The sequence below is a fragment of the Calonectris borealis genome, chromosome W (assembly GCF_964195595.1).
Source record: "Calonectris borealis chromosome W, bCalBor7.hap1.2, whole genome shotgun sequence".
NCBI lineage: Eukaryota > Metazoa > Chordata > Aves > Procellariiformes > Procellariidae > Calonectris > Calonectris borealis.
The window spans coordinates 47,932,976-47,949,958 of record NC_134351.1 but is presented as its reverse complement, the minus strand read 5'-3'; the positions used below and the strand labels follow the sequence as shown (position 1 = coordinate 47,949,958).

Here is a 16,983-nt window from a genome sequence, read left to right as displayed (position 1 = left end):
ATTATGTCCTCATAGCAGAGTCAGAAAACAGAAAGAAGTTATTGAGCTTCAGTTTCTCTATAGGCAAACCTTTAATGGAAAGTTGGGCTGACAAGGGTGGGTAGCATTATGGTCCTGACCTGTGAACAGCTGACCAAGAAGTATGTTGACTCTGCCACATAGAAGTGACTTCTACCAGAGTAACAAGCAACTGCCACGTGGTAATATCTTAGATGGCCACAGCTGCTTGATCGTGTAGTTTGGAATTCTTAATCTCTTTCCTATCTAATGGATGTTTAATTTACCATATGTGAAGTAAACATATTTATAGTGCATTTCCCACAATCAGCAAACAACTTCTTAATGACAAAATTGCACACAAATGATACACCAGTTGACCATTTCAACTGAAGGGTGAATAAGTTTAGTAACAGAGCTACTCTTTTGTCCAAAATAGAGATAAAATATAGACAACCTGGTGTCCTGGTTTCGGCTGGGATAGAGTTAATTTTCTTCCTAGTATGGTATGTTTGGATTTAATATGAGAATAATGTTGATAACACACTGATGTTTTAGTATTGCTAAGTAGTGTTTACGCTAGTCAAGGACTTTTCAGCTTCCCATACTCTGCCAGGTGCACAAGAAGCTGGGAGGGAGCATAGCCAGGACAGCTAACCCAACTGGCCATACCATATGACATCATGCTCAGCATATAAGGCTGGGCGAAGAAGAAGGGGGGACGTTGGGAGTGATGGCGTTTGTCTTCCCAAGTAACCGTTACATGTGATGGAGCCCTGCTTTCCTGGAGATGGCTGAACACCTGCCTGCCGATGGGAAGTAGCAAATGAATTCCTTGTTTTGCTTTGCTTGTGTGCGCGGCTTTTGCTTTACCTATTAAACTGTCTTTATCTCAACCCATGAGTTTTCTCACTTTTACCCTTCCGATTGTCTCCCCCATCCCACCGGGGGGGAGTGAGCGAGTGACTGTGTGGGGCTTAGTTGCTGGCTGGGGTTAAACCACGACACCTGGTTAGCTACTTGCTCTTTAGATATAACAGGAAGAATTACTTTTCAATCGTTTTTATTCTATGAAAATATGTTTATCATCAAAATATCATGTTTGCAGTTTTGGACCTATATGTTAGTCTGTCAGGACAGTCTTTAATTGCCTAGTCTAAGCAAAGACATTTGCTCCCTCCAACATTTTAAAGAAAAGTTAGAACAGGTACCCAAAGAACTATACCTATAGAGATTCCCTTTTAATCTCAGGTTCTGAAAGCTGATGAAGATGCTGAAGTAATTTGATATGAGGCTTATGAATAGATCTATGTAACCTTTCTAACACCAGACCACAAAACTGGGTTAACAGGCACAATGAACAGCATTGATTTGCCTCTTTATGACAAATGTATTCAGTTATCAGACACAATATAGAGGAACCAGGCAATTCCTAAAAAGGGTTGAGAAAGCTGAGCTGCAAGGGATTAGGTAATATTCTCTGTCTGACTCTCTATTTTGTCTCAGGAGAGAGAGAGCTAAAGGAAAAGGACCCTGGTTACCTGAAATCTACTTCAACTAGAGATTACTTTTGCTTGTATTTACTGTGTAGTTTTCATTTGAGAAATGAGGAATAGAGGGAAGGTCCTGGATACGTTTTAGGGATTAAATTGATTCTGGTTGGAGTGATATACCTAGAAATTTTCAGGACTTCTCAGAGAACATTTTCTTCTTCAAGAATCAGAGAACATAGAAATCCATCATACCAGAGAGTTTTGTTGATTATCTGTCACTTTGATGAGCGTGTATGGTGTGACTAGTGAGTCCTCAGTGACCATAGAAGCTGTCTGAAGTGGAAATCAATCATTAATACAATGCTCCTTGTTGTATTTACTACTCTCAGCTCTGCTCTGTCTAGTGGCTTCCAGTTCTAGCCAGTCCTTCCTAGCCGCTCAATAATCTGATCCTTTACAGATTTGGGAAGGCTTTGAGATGTAAAGTATTTGTAAATAACAGTTAGTTTGGGCCATTTTTAATTTCCAAATGTCCTTATTCTAAAAGTGAGATGATCCATTTGTCTCCAGAGCACAATCCTCCAATATGGTTGGCCATAGAACACATACACACTCTTTTGTAATTACATGGTCTCTACTAATAAACATTTGCAGTGCTAACACTAAAATAATATATAAACTGATAGTATTGTTATTTTATTAGGAACAGAGATGGCAGGGCATTTTAATCATAGTATGACTTCTTAGTCACATTTGCCCTATGTGGCAGATGCAGTACTTGATAAATTTCTTTAGTTTCTTCCACCTTTCGTTATTCCATAACAGCTTTTCTGAAGTCTAGTATTTATGCCTTTCTAGGATGGCTTATTATCACACACAGCATAAAAAGCCTTTGAGGTTCCAATTTATAGTTAATTTATCTCACATAACTCATGCCATCCTCTCTGCCAAACTGCCTCATCAGCCTATCCTTGTTCTGTCTAGCAGGAACTCCTCAAGTTCTTTCTTTACTAGGTTAGCATTAAACTCCCTGCATTGTTTATTCACCTTTCTGGGCAGATAAGGAGCCTTTTTCAACACCACCTAAGCTATGAGTCTTAGTTTTGGTTGTGCTCTTGTCTTCAGACTTTGTCAGCTCCAGCTCTTCTGTCTCAGTCAGGACAGTCAAACAAGCCTCCCTTGCACTCTTGAAGCTATATAAAGTTCCTACCAGGTACCAACTCACTGATCCTGCTTCTTTTTCATCACAATCATAAGGTGAATCAGCCTACAGTTGGAAGGAAGTCTAAAGGTTCTTACTACCTCCATGAAACAATATATTAAAATATAGAATTAGAGCAAGTGGTTTCTTGGCAAATATTTTCCCTCTGCTACTGAGGAAGAAACTCTTTGGAATACCCAATAGAGTTTACCATTTTTGCCTTAATGAGTTTGGCAAAATAAAGCTAACAGTGTTCTTCAAGGAGTGTGAACTTTTAAATGCTTTGTTCGATTCTTATACTCTTCACTAGATATCTGCTTTTGGATACTATTGCAGACAGGATATTGAGCTAGTGGACCTTTGATCTGACTGAGCAGACCTTCAGTGTGACTTTTATATTTACACAGAGAATATGGAAATAAATTAATCTGGAAACAACACGAGAGAGCAAAATCCCAAATAAAGTGAGATAAGCCCTCCTTTTATTACTTTTTATTTGAAAACTTGGGGCAGGTGAAGCTAGGATAAGAATAAATTCAGGTGAAAATGAACTCAGGGAAATTTTTTCACTTTTTCCCACAAGATATTCTGGGAAGTTGCCAGGACTACAGAAAACTAAGTGCAAGTGGTTTATTAATCAATGGAAGATTAAAAATGCCTGTCTCACTGTATACTATGTGCTTTCATGCTGCTTATTCCTATCCGCTGGTTTCTCTCTACCCTGTGTGATGCCATCTGTTGTGTAAACACAACTACCTGGGAGAGGAGGACAGCATGTAAGGATGAATCTGAATCTAATCTGAATTCTGAAACTCCTGTTTTGCCAAGTGAATTTTTCAGTCAGATTAGAATCATAGCTTGTCTTTGAGTCCTCTGTGTTTGTTGTGCAAGATTTCCTCTTTCACCAGGTTCTCTTCAGATGGGTTGATAACATTTTTGTGGATATCTTCTGTTCTGCTCACGGTCTCTAGCAGAATATTGTATACACATATCTTTTCTTTGTGATGCTTAAATTCTCACCAAAGCTTATCCAGCTCCTCATCAGAGAACTTCCCAGAGGTCTTGGCCTTCCTCCATAATTTTTCCAGTCTTGAATTATCTAGTGTATCACTTTCTGTACCATCTTTAATGTAGTTGGTATCAACTAGTTGAGAGTCCTTTCCATTCATTCCATATTTAGTCATAATGACATTTAAGTTGCATCTAAGTTTGGCTTCTTTGTCTCCATCTTCATCTAGCCATTCAGCCTTCAGTTTTTTCCAACTTAGCTCATCCTTTTCTTGTATTTTTAGATCACTGTGCAACTCTGCCAGTTTCACAGCAGAGAGATAAAGCCTTCTCCCAGCGCTGGTTCAGCCTCACCACCTGGAACTCCCCAGCTTCTCGCCGCTTGGGTGCTCACCAGCAGCCGTCAGCCCTCGTTGCCCTCCTGGGAGTACTTGCTGGCAAGATTAGTTCCCTGATTTTCTCCATAGGATGTCCCCACAAACAGTTTTGCTGGTAACACTAAGGGGGCGGGTGGAGAGGGATTCTACAGTGCAGAAGTAGGAATGAATCAGGAAAGGGGGGATACCTTAGACAAATGTGGAATCATCACTACTGACTGTAGAACTTTATTTTCAGAAAAAAGACATTACAGCAAAATACTTGTAAACTATGGAATTGCAACCATACCAGGGGCTCAGATGGTGAAATCGAGCTTATAGGATTTATTGACTTCTTTCAGGACAATAAAATGACTAATTTATAAGGATACCTAGTTCTCTTCTCTCACAATACCTTTAATTTAGATGTTTTGCTCATAGACCTGCTGTAATATGTTATAACACCAGTGCTGACAAAAAATATAAGAATGATGCCATCTGTTGTTGGATTGGATACAGATTTCAATTCATTTAGCTGGGCATCCAATCTGAATTGTTCACAGCAGATCTAAGCAGGGTATTGAAGGGGGAATTCAAATTGTAACTGCTCAGCAGTGGTAATTTGTGACCAAGGAATGATCTGGCACGGAGGGCAAGAAGGCCCATCTACAAGAAGGGGTTAAACTGTCTGGAAGCAGGAATGCCAGAGACAGAATGACTCCCTGTAAGGGAGTGAAGTTTCCCTGGGTGATGAGATAAGAAACAGCCTCAGCATTGTCTTGTAGACCATCCTGGAATGCAAATGCTCAGGGGCCCAAGCTCAGGGGCCACCTTTGGGCAGCAGAGATGGGCTTGGGGATGGACCTAGGGTCGGGCTGAGGTACCCCATGCAACCACTCACGGGATTGGTGCTGGTGCAAGTGTATATAAGGAATCGTCTCGTGAGGCATCTTTGCAGACTCCTTGTAGAACCACGTATTGTGGTAGGACTGTCCAATGCAGTTCGTTAATTTTTTCTTTTATATTTAAGCACAAACGTGTGTTTAATTTGCCTCAAGGGGTACCATAAAAATTCCCCAACACTCTTCTCCCTCCTGGTTCTCTGACTTTGGTGTTCACACTGCTGTTTCTCACTTTTTTCTTTCTTCCTCTGCCTGTCTGGCATTTTTGCCCTTTGTTAAATACGTTTTCACAGAGGCACCACTACCATTGCTGATTGGCTCAGCTTTGGCCTGCATTGGGGACATTCTGGAGCTGGCTGGAACTGGCTGACTGGCACAGGGCAGCCCCTGGCCTCTTCTCAGAGAGGCCATCCCTGCACACCCCCCCAAAACCTTGCCATGTACACCCAATACAGTTGTACACTTTGTTATTTTCACATGTAAGGATCCTGTATATAAAAGTGGAATCATTTGTAATTTTCATCAGTTTAGCTATTTGTTCCTCTATGACCTGGACTTAAAGAAAAGTGTATTATCAAGCTTGGATATAGATCATAGAATCATAGAATCATAGAATCATTAAGGTTGGAAAAGACCTCTAAGATCATCGAGTCCAACCGTCAACCCAAAACCACCATGCCCACAACACCATGTCCCTAAGCGCCTCATCTACATGTCTTTTAAATACTTCCAGGGATGGTGACTCCACCACTTCCCTGGGCAGCCTGTTCCAAGGCCTGACCACTCTTTCAGTAAAGAAATTTCTCCTAATGTCCAATCTAAACCTCCCTTGGCGCAACTTGAGGCCATTTCCTCTCGTCCTATCGCTAGTTACTTGGGAGAAGAGACCAACACCCACCTCACTACAACCTCCTTTCAGGTAGTTGTAGAGAGCCATAAGGTCTCCCCTCAGCCTCCTCTTCTCCAGGCTAAACAGTCCCAGTTCCCTCAGCTGCTCCTCATAAGACTTGTGCTCCAGGCCCTTCACCAGCTTCGTTGCCCTTCTCTGGACACGCTCCAGCACCTCCATGTCCTTCTTGTAGTGAGGGGCCCAAAACTGAACACAGTATTCGAGGTGCGGTCTCACCAGTGCCGAGTACAGGGGCACGATCACTTCCCTAGTCCTGCTGGCCACACTATTTCTGATACAGGCCAGGATGCCGTTGGCCTTCTTGGCCACCTGGGCACACTGCTGGCTCATGTTCAGCCGGCTGTCAACCAGCACCCCCAGGTCCTTTTCCTCTGGGCAGCTTTCCAGCCACTCTTCCCCAAGCCTGTAGTGTTGCATGGGGTTGTTGTGGCTGAAGTGCAGGACCCAGCACTTGGCCTTGTTGAATCTCATACAGTTGGCCTTGGCCCATCGATCCAGCCTGATATTTGAAACTCCATCTACATTCAGGAGTACTTCCAATTTTCTCCGTAGCACGCACTTGGTTTTAATGAAGGGCTTTGCTTGTTTGGATAATTGAATAATATTTTCTTTTTTTCCTCAAGTTCTGATTTCTTGTTGCCTTTTCCGTCAGAAATAGCTGTATACTCTTAAATCAAACCTGACAGCTTCCTGGGAATTGATTTCACCATCTCTTCTTCTGAATAGACTTTTAAAAAAAGACTTATTCTCCAGGATGGCATTCCAAAATTACCTCTGTTGCAGGAATTCCTTCTGTCACGAAAATTTTGCAACTGGCCCGTGCCAACCCGAGGAGAGAGACTAGGATGCAAAATATATATAGAATTACAAGAGTAATTCTTTTATTCATAAGGTGTCCCATTCAAAGTGGGGTACACCGAATGCAGTTTTACACATGGTTCATATACCTTTCAAACATTCAGGTACAACATGATTTGACCAATCACTGCTTAACACACACACACTACTGTTTTGCAAAGCAACTATAATTCTATGGTGTCATCATCCTCCTGCTTCTTTATTGATCTAGGCGTCCCTGGAGTCGGTCTTGCTACAGTTACTTATCTATGATGCCAGATAATGGGAGGGTTTCACAGAGGTGTTAGAGGGGCTAGGATGCTGGCATTATCTCAGTAGTCCAGACGTATCCTTCTCCTCCTTGCAATGAGCTGGGGTCCTTTAGTCATGCTTACTTAACCATGACTATGCAGTATACAATGTAAACTATATATATCTTTAAAAAGTTAATACAATTTCATACTATTAAGAAAGTTCATACAATTTTATACTATAAAGACTAATTGGTACAATAGTTAGGGAATGAGATTTTCCTAACAGTCCCTCCTTTTTTTTTTTTGACTGTCAGGGTCACACTATACTATTCATTATTTTAGTAGTAAGTCGAGTGCATAAGGTAATACAACACTGTAAATACACATATATAATTACAAAGAAAAATACGATAGCGAATATAACAACTAAAATCCTTTTAGTTCACAGTCCTATACTTAAGTCTGGGAGCCAAGAGGTTAACCACCCAAATAGATTTAGGGGAGATCCCTGTCTTACTTCATATAATATTTTTAAATGAGTCTTGTTTATGAGAGTTTCATTTTTCTGGTCTTGATTTACATAAAACCAGAATCTATTATTCAATAATGCACATACTCTGTCCTGTGCTGCTAAATAGGTAGTCTAAGGCTAATCAATTCTGCATTACCATCTGTGATAATAATTTGTTTTTTTCTGTAGGGCTATAATATTATCTGCAGTTTCATTAATGCACCTAGAATACACTTCTCATCTCAGTTTAAGGGTTAATACTTAAATGCCCTTTCTCCACATATCCAATATTGCCTGGGTAGTTGTGTAAATAGGGACACCACTCGTTATTGTTTTCCACTTGGACATTGAGCCATTGACTGTAACTTTTTGGATGTGGCCATCCAGCCAATTCCTTATCAACCTAACAGTCCATCCATCAAACTCATATACAGTCCTGAAGGGCAAAGGGGTCCAGGAAGGCTGGACGTTCTTCAAGAAGGAAGTCTTAAAGGCGCAGGAGCGGGCTATCCCCATGTGCCACAAGAAGAACGGGCGGGGAAGACGACCGGCCTGGCTGAATGGGGAGCTCTGGCTGGGACTCAGGAAAAAAAGGAGAGTTTATCACTTGTGGAAGAAGGGGCAGGCAACTCAAGAAGAGTACAGGGATCTCGTTAGGTCGTGCAGAGAGGAAATTAGAAAGGCAAAAGCCCAGCTAGAACTCAACCTGGCCACTGTCATGAGAGACAACAAAAAATGCTTTTACAAGTATATTAACAACAAAAGGAGAGCCAAGGAGAATCTCCATCCTCTATTGGATGCGGGGGGGAACGTTGCCACTAAGGATGAGGATAAGGCTGAGGTACTCAACGCCTTCTTTGCCTCAGTCTTTAGTAGTCAGAGCAGTTATCCTCAGGGTACTCAGCCCCCTGAGCTGGAAGACAAGGACGACGAGCAGGATAAACCCCCCATAATCCAAGAGGAAGAAGTTAATGACCTGCTATGCCACCTGGACGTTCATAAGTTTATGGGGCCAGATGGGATCCACCCGAGGGTACTGAGGGAGCTGGCGGAGGAGCTTGCCGAGCCACTCTCCATCATTTACCAGCAGTCCTGGTTAACAGGGGAGGTCCCGGACGACTGGAGGCTCGCCAATGTGACGCCCATCTACAGGAAGGGCCGGAAGGAGGATCCGGGGAATTACAGGCCGGTCAGCCTGACCTCGGTGCCGGGGAAGATTATGGAGCGGTTTGTTTTGAGGGTGCTCACGAGCCATGTCTGGGACAACCAGGGGATCAGGCCCAGCCAGCACGGGTTCACGGAAGGCAGGTCCTGCTTGACCAACCTGATCTCCTTCTATGACCAGGTGACCCGCCTAGTGGATGAGGGAAAGGCTGTGGATGTGGTCTACTTGGACTTCAGCAAAGCCTTTGACACTGTCTCCCACAGCATTCTCCTAGAGAAGCTGGCGGCTCACGGCCTAGACAGGTACACTCTTCGCTGGGTAAAAAACTGGCTGGACGGCCGAGCCCAGAAAGTTGTGGTCAACGGAATTAAATCCAGTTGGCGGCCGGTCACGAGCGGTGTTCCCCAGGGCTCAGTACTGGGGCCGGTCCTGTTCAATATCTTTATCAACGATCTGGACGAGGGGATCGAGTGCTCCCTCAGTAAGTTTGCAGACGACACCAAGTTGGGCGGGAGTGTTGATCTGCTGGAGGGTAGGAAGGCTCTGCAGAGGGACCTGGACAGGCTGGATCGATGGGCTGAGGCCAACTGTATGAGGTTCAACAAGGCCAAGCGCCGGGTCCTGCACTTTGGCCACCACAACCCCATGCAACGCTACAGGCTTGGGGAAGAGTGGCTGGAAAGCTGCCCAGAGGAAAAGGACCTGGGGGTGCTGGTTGACAGCCGGCTGAACATGAGCCAGCAGTGTGCTCAGGTGGCCAAGAAGGCCAATGGCATCCTGGCCTGTATCAGAAATAGTGTGGCCAGCAGGAGCAGGGAGGTGATCGTGCCCCTGTACTCGGCACTGGTGAGGCCGCACCTCGAATACTATGTTCAGTTTTGGGCCCCTCACTACAAGAAGGACATTGAGGTGCTGGAGCGTGTCCAGAGGAGGGCAACGAAGCTGGTGAAGGGCCTGGAGCACAAGTCTTATGAGGAGCGGCTGAGGGAACTGGGGTTGCTTAGTCTGGAGAAGAGGAGGCTGAGGGGAGACCTTATGGCTCTCTACAACTACCTGAAAGGAGGTTGTAGTGAGGTGGGTGTTGGTCTCTTCTCCCAAGTAACTAGCGATAGGATGAGAGGAAATGGCCTCAAGTTGCGCCAAGGGGGGTTTAGATTGGACATTAGGAGAAATTTCTTTACTGAAAGAGTGGTCAGGCCTTGGAACAGGCTGCCCAGGGAAGTGGTTGAGTCACCATCCCTGGAAGTATTTAAAAGACGTGTAGATGAGGCGCTTAGGGACATGGTGTAGTGGGCATGGTGGTGTTGGGTTGACGGTTGGACTCGATGATCTTAGAGGTCTTTTCCAACCTTAATGATTCTATGATTCTATGATATCTCTCCAGTTTAGAGGCAAGAATGTTGTGGGCGATCTTACCAAAGGCCTCACAGAAGTCCAGGTAGATGATATCCGTAGCTCTTCCCTTGTCCATTGATGCAGTCCCTCCATCGTAGAAGATGACCAGATGAGTCAGGCACGATTTGCCCTTGGTGAAGCCATGCTGGCTGTCTCTAATCACCTCCCTGTCTCCCATATGTTTCGACATATCTTCCAGGAGGATCTTTTCCATGATCTTACCAGGCACGGAGGTGAGGCTGACTGGTCAGGAGTTCCCAGGGTCCTCCTTATTGCCCTTTTTAAATTTTGTTGTTGTTGTTGTTCTAGTCTGTGTCCCAGTAGAGTACAGCTGTAGAGATGCAAAACTCATCTTCTCTTTTTAGGACAAAAAACTGTAGGCCAATCCTTCTCAAAGTTCTGGCTGATTCAGATCACTATCTTAATAGGCTTATATTTTGATCCCCTCAATATCTTTGTACTTTTCCCTATTCTTTCTCTTTTGTCATTGTCACATTATTTTGACTGTCTTCCCAATCTTGTCTTCTAGCTAAGGAAATCTGCTTTCTACCAGCTGTATCTTACTGTTCCATATTGGTAACCTTTGCAACTTAATAAAAATTTTAGGTCTACAGGGATGGAGGACTGGGGAACCTCCATCCACAGTCTTGTTGACTAAGGGTATCAAGGAAATTTCTCTGTGGACTGTGCTAGCTCTTATTTTTGTGTAATTTACCACAGACTTTATGACTTATCTACAGCCTTTCCCTTGCATATTTATTTTTCCATATTCAACAGCACATATCCTTCAAAATTTGTATTTCAGTCATGATTGCTGTTCCACTGGGTTTCTATTGTCCTTCATACAAATAAAGAAAGAACAAGGAAGAAAGAAGTGGGGCTGCAGAGTAGACATCCAGATAATATTGACAAAGACAAGAACTTCAAGGTGACCACTCTACAAAGGATCTTCTGCCTCTTCCACTGGTGTGGTGGGTTGTCCTTGGCTGGCTGCCAGGTACCCACCAAGCTGCTCTCTCACTCCCCCTCCTCAGTGGGACAGGGGAAGAAAATAAGATGAAAAACTCATGGGTTGAGATAAAGGCAGCTTAATAAAGAAAAGCAAAGGCCATGCATGGAAGCAAAGAAAAGCAAAATAATTTATCCTCTACTTCCCATCAGCAGGCAATTTCCAGCCACTTCCTGGGAAGTAGGGCCTCACTACGCATAGCAGTTGCTTCGGAAGACAAACGCCTTAATAACAAATGCCCCCTCTCCTCCTCCTTTCTCTTAGCTTTTATTGCTGAGCATAATGTCATATGGTATGGAACATTCCTTTGGTCAGTTTGGGTCAGCTGTCCTGGCTATGCCCCTTCCCAGCTTCTTGCCCACCCCCAGCCTACTGGCCTTTGGAGGTGGGGGGTGTGGGGGGGTGGGGGGTGGTTGGAGAGACAGCCTTGATGCTGTGGGAGCACTGCTCAGCAGTAGGCAAAACACTGGTGTGTTATCAACACCTTTCTAGCTACAAATATGTCCTCGTTTCGGCTGGGATAGAGTTAAATTTCTTCCTAGTGCTGTGTTTTGCATTTAGTATGAGAAGAATGTTGATCACACACTGATGGTTTTAGTTGTTGCTAAGTACCCTTCTAGTCAAGGACTTTTCAGCTTCCCATGCTCTGCCAGGTGCACAAGAAGCTGGGAGGGAGCATAGCCAGGACAGCTAACCCAACTAGCCAACAGGGTATTCCATACTATATGACGTCATGCTCAGTATATAAAAAGGAGGCATGGTCCAGGAAGTAGCGATCGCTGTTTGGGTATCGGTCAGCAGGTGGTGAGTAATTGCATTGTGCATCACTCATTTTGTACATTTTTTTATTATTATTATTATTATTATTATTATTATTATTATTATTTTCTTTTCCTTTTCTGTTCTGTTAAACTGTCTTTATCTCAACCCACAAATTTTCTCACTCTTACCCTTCCGATTCTCTCCCTGTCCCACTGTGGCGGGGGGGGGGGAAGTGAGCGAACGGCTGTGTGGTGTTTGGCTGCCTGCCAGGTTAAATCATGACAAAATACAAAGCACATCACTATGAGGGTTGCTATAGGGAAAGTTAACTCCATCCCAGCCAGATCCAATATAACCAGCTTCTATTAATGTTTCTGGGACCTTGACTAGGATATTCCAGGACTGGACATTTATATTGCAGACAGTATTATTATTGGCTGCTCCAGAGTTTCTTTTGCTCGCCAAACAGGGATTTTATATAACATTCAACCAAACAATCTAATATGTCCAAACCCAGATTTTTCAGGTAGTATGACAATTAACAACAATAATACTGGGTGTTGGTGACTAAATATCATGCAATGGCATTGTCACGGCCGACAAAAGAGTTTTGAGTGGGGGAATCTCAATCAGTTTAATTTATTGCCAATTAACAAACTTAATTATTGATTCTGGTATTGAGAAATAGAGACACTTAGAGAAACACACCTCAGCTTCCCTCCGGACACCTCTCCTCCCCCTTTTCTGGTCTCCAATCCCCTTGCTGCACATTACACTCAGTCCCTTCAATGAGGCAATGGGCAGCGCAGGAGACTGGGGTCAGTGCATTGTGGTTCTTTTTTTTTTTTTTTTTTTTTTTTTTTGCTGTTCCTTGTTTCTTACTCCACTGCTCCATCATGGGTTCCCCCATGGGCTGCACTCCCTTTAGAGTCATACCTCCTCCTATGTGTCCTTTCTGCCTCCACTCAGGAGACTCTTTGCTCCAGCCCTCTTGGGCAACTCCTCTTGGGGTCAGTGAATTGTGGTTCCATTTCTTTTGCTGCTCTTTCTTTCTTATTCCACTGCTCCAGTGTGGGTTCCTCCACGGGCTGCAGTCTCTTTAGAGTTGTACCTCCTCCTGTATCTCCTCTATGCCCCTGCTCGGATGACTCATCTTTTTTCCTTCAGTGTCCCTTCTTTTCTTTGGTGTTTCTCTTGCTCTGGCATCCCTCCTGCCCTGGCGTCTCCCATGTTTCTCTTCGCACTAGCAGCTACCACCTTTTCTTAAATATGTTTTTGCAGAGGCACCATAAACTCATCTGATTGGTTGAGCTTGGGCACACGATGGATCCATTTTGTCCATTGCTGAGCCAGCTGGAACTGGCTGTTACAAGCACAGGGCAGTCCGTGACCTCCTCATACACAGGTCACCCCTGCAGCTACCCCCCATCCCCAGCCCTGCCAATTATGTCCATTACAGGCAACCAGCAGCCCAAAACAAATTTGCAGCTTCCCTTTATATAAAATTTATCAGTACCTTTCATCTCTCTATTGGATACAGTTTTCTATCATCTGTTTAACTGATTAATATTCTCTCTGGCACTCAGGCTTCAGTTCATGGTCTCATGTGATCGATCAACTGTCACCTGACACTAAGGGGACAGACAGGTTCTTTTAGGGATCCTTGCCAGAATGATGATGGCACTAACTTGTAGTTAAAATTAAAGCTTTATTTTTTTTTTAACAGGATTTTATGATTAGCATAGCATAGAATTTATGATCAGAATAGCACAGGATTTCTACGAGCAGAATCAGTGTAGTACAATTTTATAAGCAGCCTAGCACAGAACTTTATAGCACAGCTTAGCTTATAGTTTCTAACCACCTGGACCCTCTGCAGATTGGGTCAAATATTAATACTTGGCTTGCCGTATCAATATAACAATCATAAACTAGACTCAAAAACACATAAAAGAATATGAGTCACTCGCTCAATCCTCAGAGGAAGCAGACGACAGTGGAGGCATCCCTGGCCACCTGTGGTGGTGCATTCATACCCCCCCTTTCTTCCCTGGGCCACTTGTTGATCTGGGCCGCTTGTTGATCTCAGAAATTTCCATGAAACCTCGGCCTTGGTGTATTGAGTCTGGCAGTTGAGCGCTCCTTGACTGTATCAGAAACTCTGCATAGCTGAGGCTGGGAACATCCTCCTACTGCCTGGCCCAGGTGTCCAGTAGAACAACACCGAAACCTTGGGAATTTTTAGTAATTACCACCTGGGACTGTGGCCAGGATGGAAATTTACGGATGACTAAAGCCAACCATCTTGCGAACCTATAAACGGTGGTCCTAAGTGAGGCCCTTTGAGCTCTCCTGGACCGCAGCGGGCTGCACCCAGCATCTCCCTCTGAGTGGGACGCCTCTCAGAGCTTGCGATCTTTCGGGCCTGCGATATTTGGAGGACCACTGGGTCCTGGGTGAGTCCCTTTCGAAGCTCAACCCTTCGCCCATTGAGAGGGAATGCCTAGACATTCGACGTGAATATTTCTTCACTGAAATCGAGGGGAATTTTTAACAGGTATACCTTCTGTATATTTTTATATATATATATGTTTCTCTGTGTGTGTGAACTGATGGTAAGCATAATCTGTAATTAAGTTGTGATTGTAGTAGACTTACTAACTCACTTTGCAAATATTGAATAGTTAATGATTAGGCGTTATTAAAGTTTGTTAATGATTAGTTGATAATTAAGTGTTGCTAAATTGTGAATGAAACCTAGACTGTCCCTGAAATATAAACCCTTAGATGATTTTCCTTTATGTGTTTCATCCGTGTAATAAGTAATAGAGTGAACCTTGCCATCAAATTCTGTTAGGTTGCACCTTTATAAATCTCTATTAAAATCACTTTCTGCTGATATCTTTGATGGTGATTCTTTAAGCGGCCTCTAAACCACTCATTCGCGACACCACTGGGGGATCACAGGTTTTGCCATCCAGCAGCAGTTCCTGTCCAAGTCCCACTTAGGACTTGTAACTGCTTGATTTTATAGACAGTGCTCTGTGTGCTGTTAGGTTTCCCTGTTCTGTGATGGAGTCATCACCACCACCTGGTTGGCTGGATGCCTGGGACCTTCAATGCTGGTAAGGAGGGGAGTAGTCGGCATGGTGCCGAGGAACCTTGAGGCCGACAGGGAGGGAAATAAGAAATCTGTTTGGTTCTTCTACTTGGTGCGCAGGAGCTTCGAGGCCTGATGAGGAGGGGAAAGGGGACTGATACGTGACCAGCTTGGTCACAAAGAATGGCTGTTTGCCTTATAAAATGGTGTTAGTTATGCTAACCATATTACCAGGAGTCAGGAGCAGGGGGTACCGGTCACATCAACTCATGCTGTATATATATTAAATGCTTTATTTTGACAGCTGGTCTGCACATCCTCATTGTACCAATACCATATATGCAGTGTGTAAACCTCATTAATGCTTTGACTATACACATCCTCCTTGATTAGTCTGTTATCTAACTGCTTATCAGTCATATGTGCAAGCACTCCAACACATCAATTGCACAGCTACAATAATTAGACTTCCTCTTTTTCAGGATTTCTCAGTGTTGTTTTAGCGTTGGTGTGGTGGGTTGACCTTGGCTGGATGCCAGGTGCCCACCAAGCCGCTCTATCACTCCCCCTTGTCGTGGTTTAACCCCAGCCAGCAAAAATAAACGCCACGCAGCCGCTCTATCACCCCCCTCCCGGTGGGATGGGGGAGAGAATCGGGAGGGCACAAGTAGGAAAGCTCCCGGGTTGAGATAAAAACAGTTTAATAATTGAAATAAAACAAAGTAGAACAGTAATAATAACAATGAGAACAACAACAAGAACAGAATACACAAAGCAGGCAATGCACAACACAACCGCTCACCGACCGCCGACCGCGTGTCACGAACGGGGGGCGAGCCCCCCCCCACACCTGGTTTTTATACTGAGCATGATGTCACATGGTACAGAATACCCCATTGGCCAGCTGGGTCCACCACCCCGGCTGTGCTCCCCCCTCCCGGTGCAAGCATCACCCAGCAACAGCCAAAGCATCAATGGGCCATCAACGTTCCTTTCACACTGAACCCAAAACACAGCACACCCCCCAAGCTACTGGGAAGAAAGTTAACCCTGTCCCAGCTGGAACCAGGACAATATCCACCCCTTATTCTATACCATCTACATCATGCCCAGGTCTCACATTTTCCCATACATTCCACTTAGTCACCGCTCCTTTTTCCTGCCTTTTGATATATACACACACAGAGATATCATTCCCTTAGTCCATGGGCCATCCCTCTAAAACGTCCGTTGAGTTCATTTAGTCCATGACTTCGGGTTCCACCTGTCATAACGGTCTTGCAGGGCAGGAGAGATGGTGTGTGGTGTTGGGCTCTTGCATGCGGAGGCCAGTTCTGGGCGCTCGTCCGGTTCATTGTTGCACCTTGCTCAGTTTCATCGGAGTTCATCCTACATTAATCTGGGTGATTCTTACTGTAATACTGTTAATATGGCATATGGTAACCATAGAAGTGATGACATACAGTACTGTGTAATAACTAACATCGTACAATTCAGTTCATTGGCTATTTTCACCCAAAATTAAATCCCCTTGAGGTACACACTGGACTTCCCCATCCTTTCTCATCACCCACCAAGTGCACCCAGGTCCCTGAGCAAAAGCAACCCCACGGATGGGTTTTCCCTTGCCAGAGGCAGGAGCAACCCAGACTGTCTTCCCCAGCATATTTCTCATATGCACGACAGGGACTTTATCCCCCTCTACAGCACGTAAGGGTTTGGATTGGGCAGGGCCAGCTCGAGTGACAGATCCCCTAGTGTTGACTAACCAGGTGGCCTTTGCTAAATGTGTGTCCCAATGCTTGAATGTCCCACCACCCATTGCCCTCAGTGTTGTCTTTAACAGCCCGTTGTATCGTTCAATTTTTCCAGAGGCTGGTGCATGGTAGGGGATGTGATAGACCCACTCAATGCCATGCTCTTTGGCCCAAGTGTCTATGAGGTTGTTTCGGAAATGAGTCCCGTTGTCTGACTCAATTCTTTCTGGGGTGCCATGTCGCCACAGGACTTGCTTTTCAAGGCCCAGGATGGTGTTCCGGGCAGTGGCATGGGGCACAGGATATGTTTCCAGCCATCCTGTAGT

The 16,983-nt window shown here is 44.4% G+C and overlaps 1 pseudogene; it reads right to left on the bottom strand.

The window, feature by feature from the left end:
* Positions 1-3,542: 3,542 nt before the first annotated feature.
* LOC142074988 (alpha-2-macroglobulin receptor-associated protein pseudogene) lies at positions 3,543-10,105 on the bottom strand (annotated as a pseudogene).
* Positions 10,106-16,983: the final 6,878 nt, after the last annotated feature.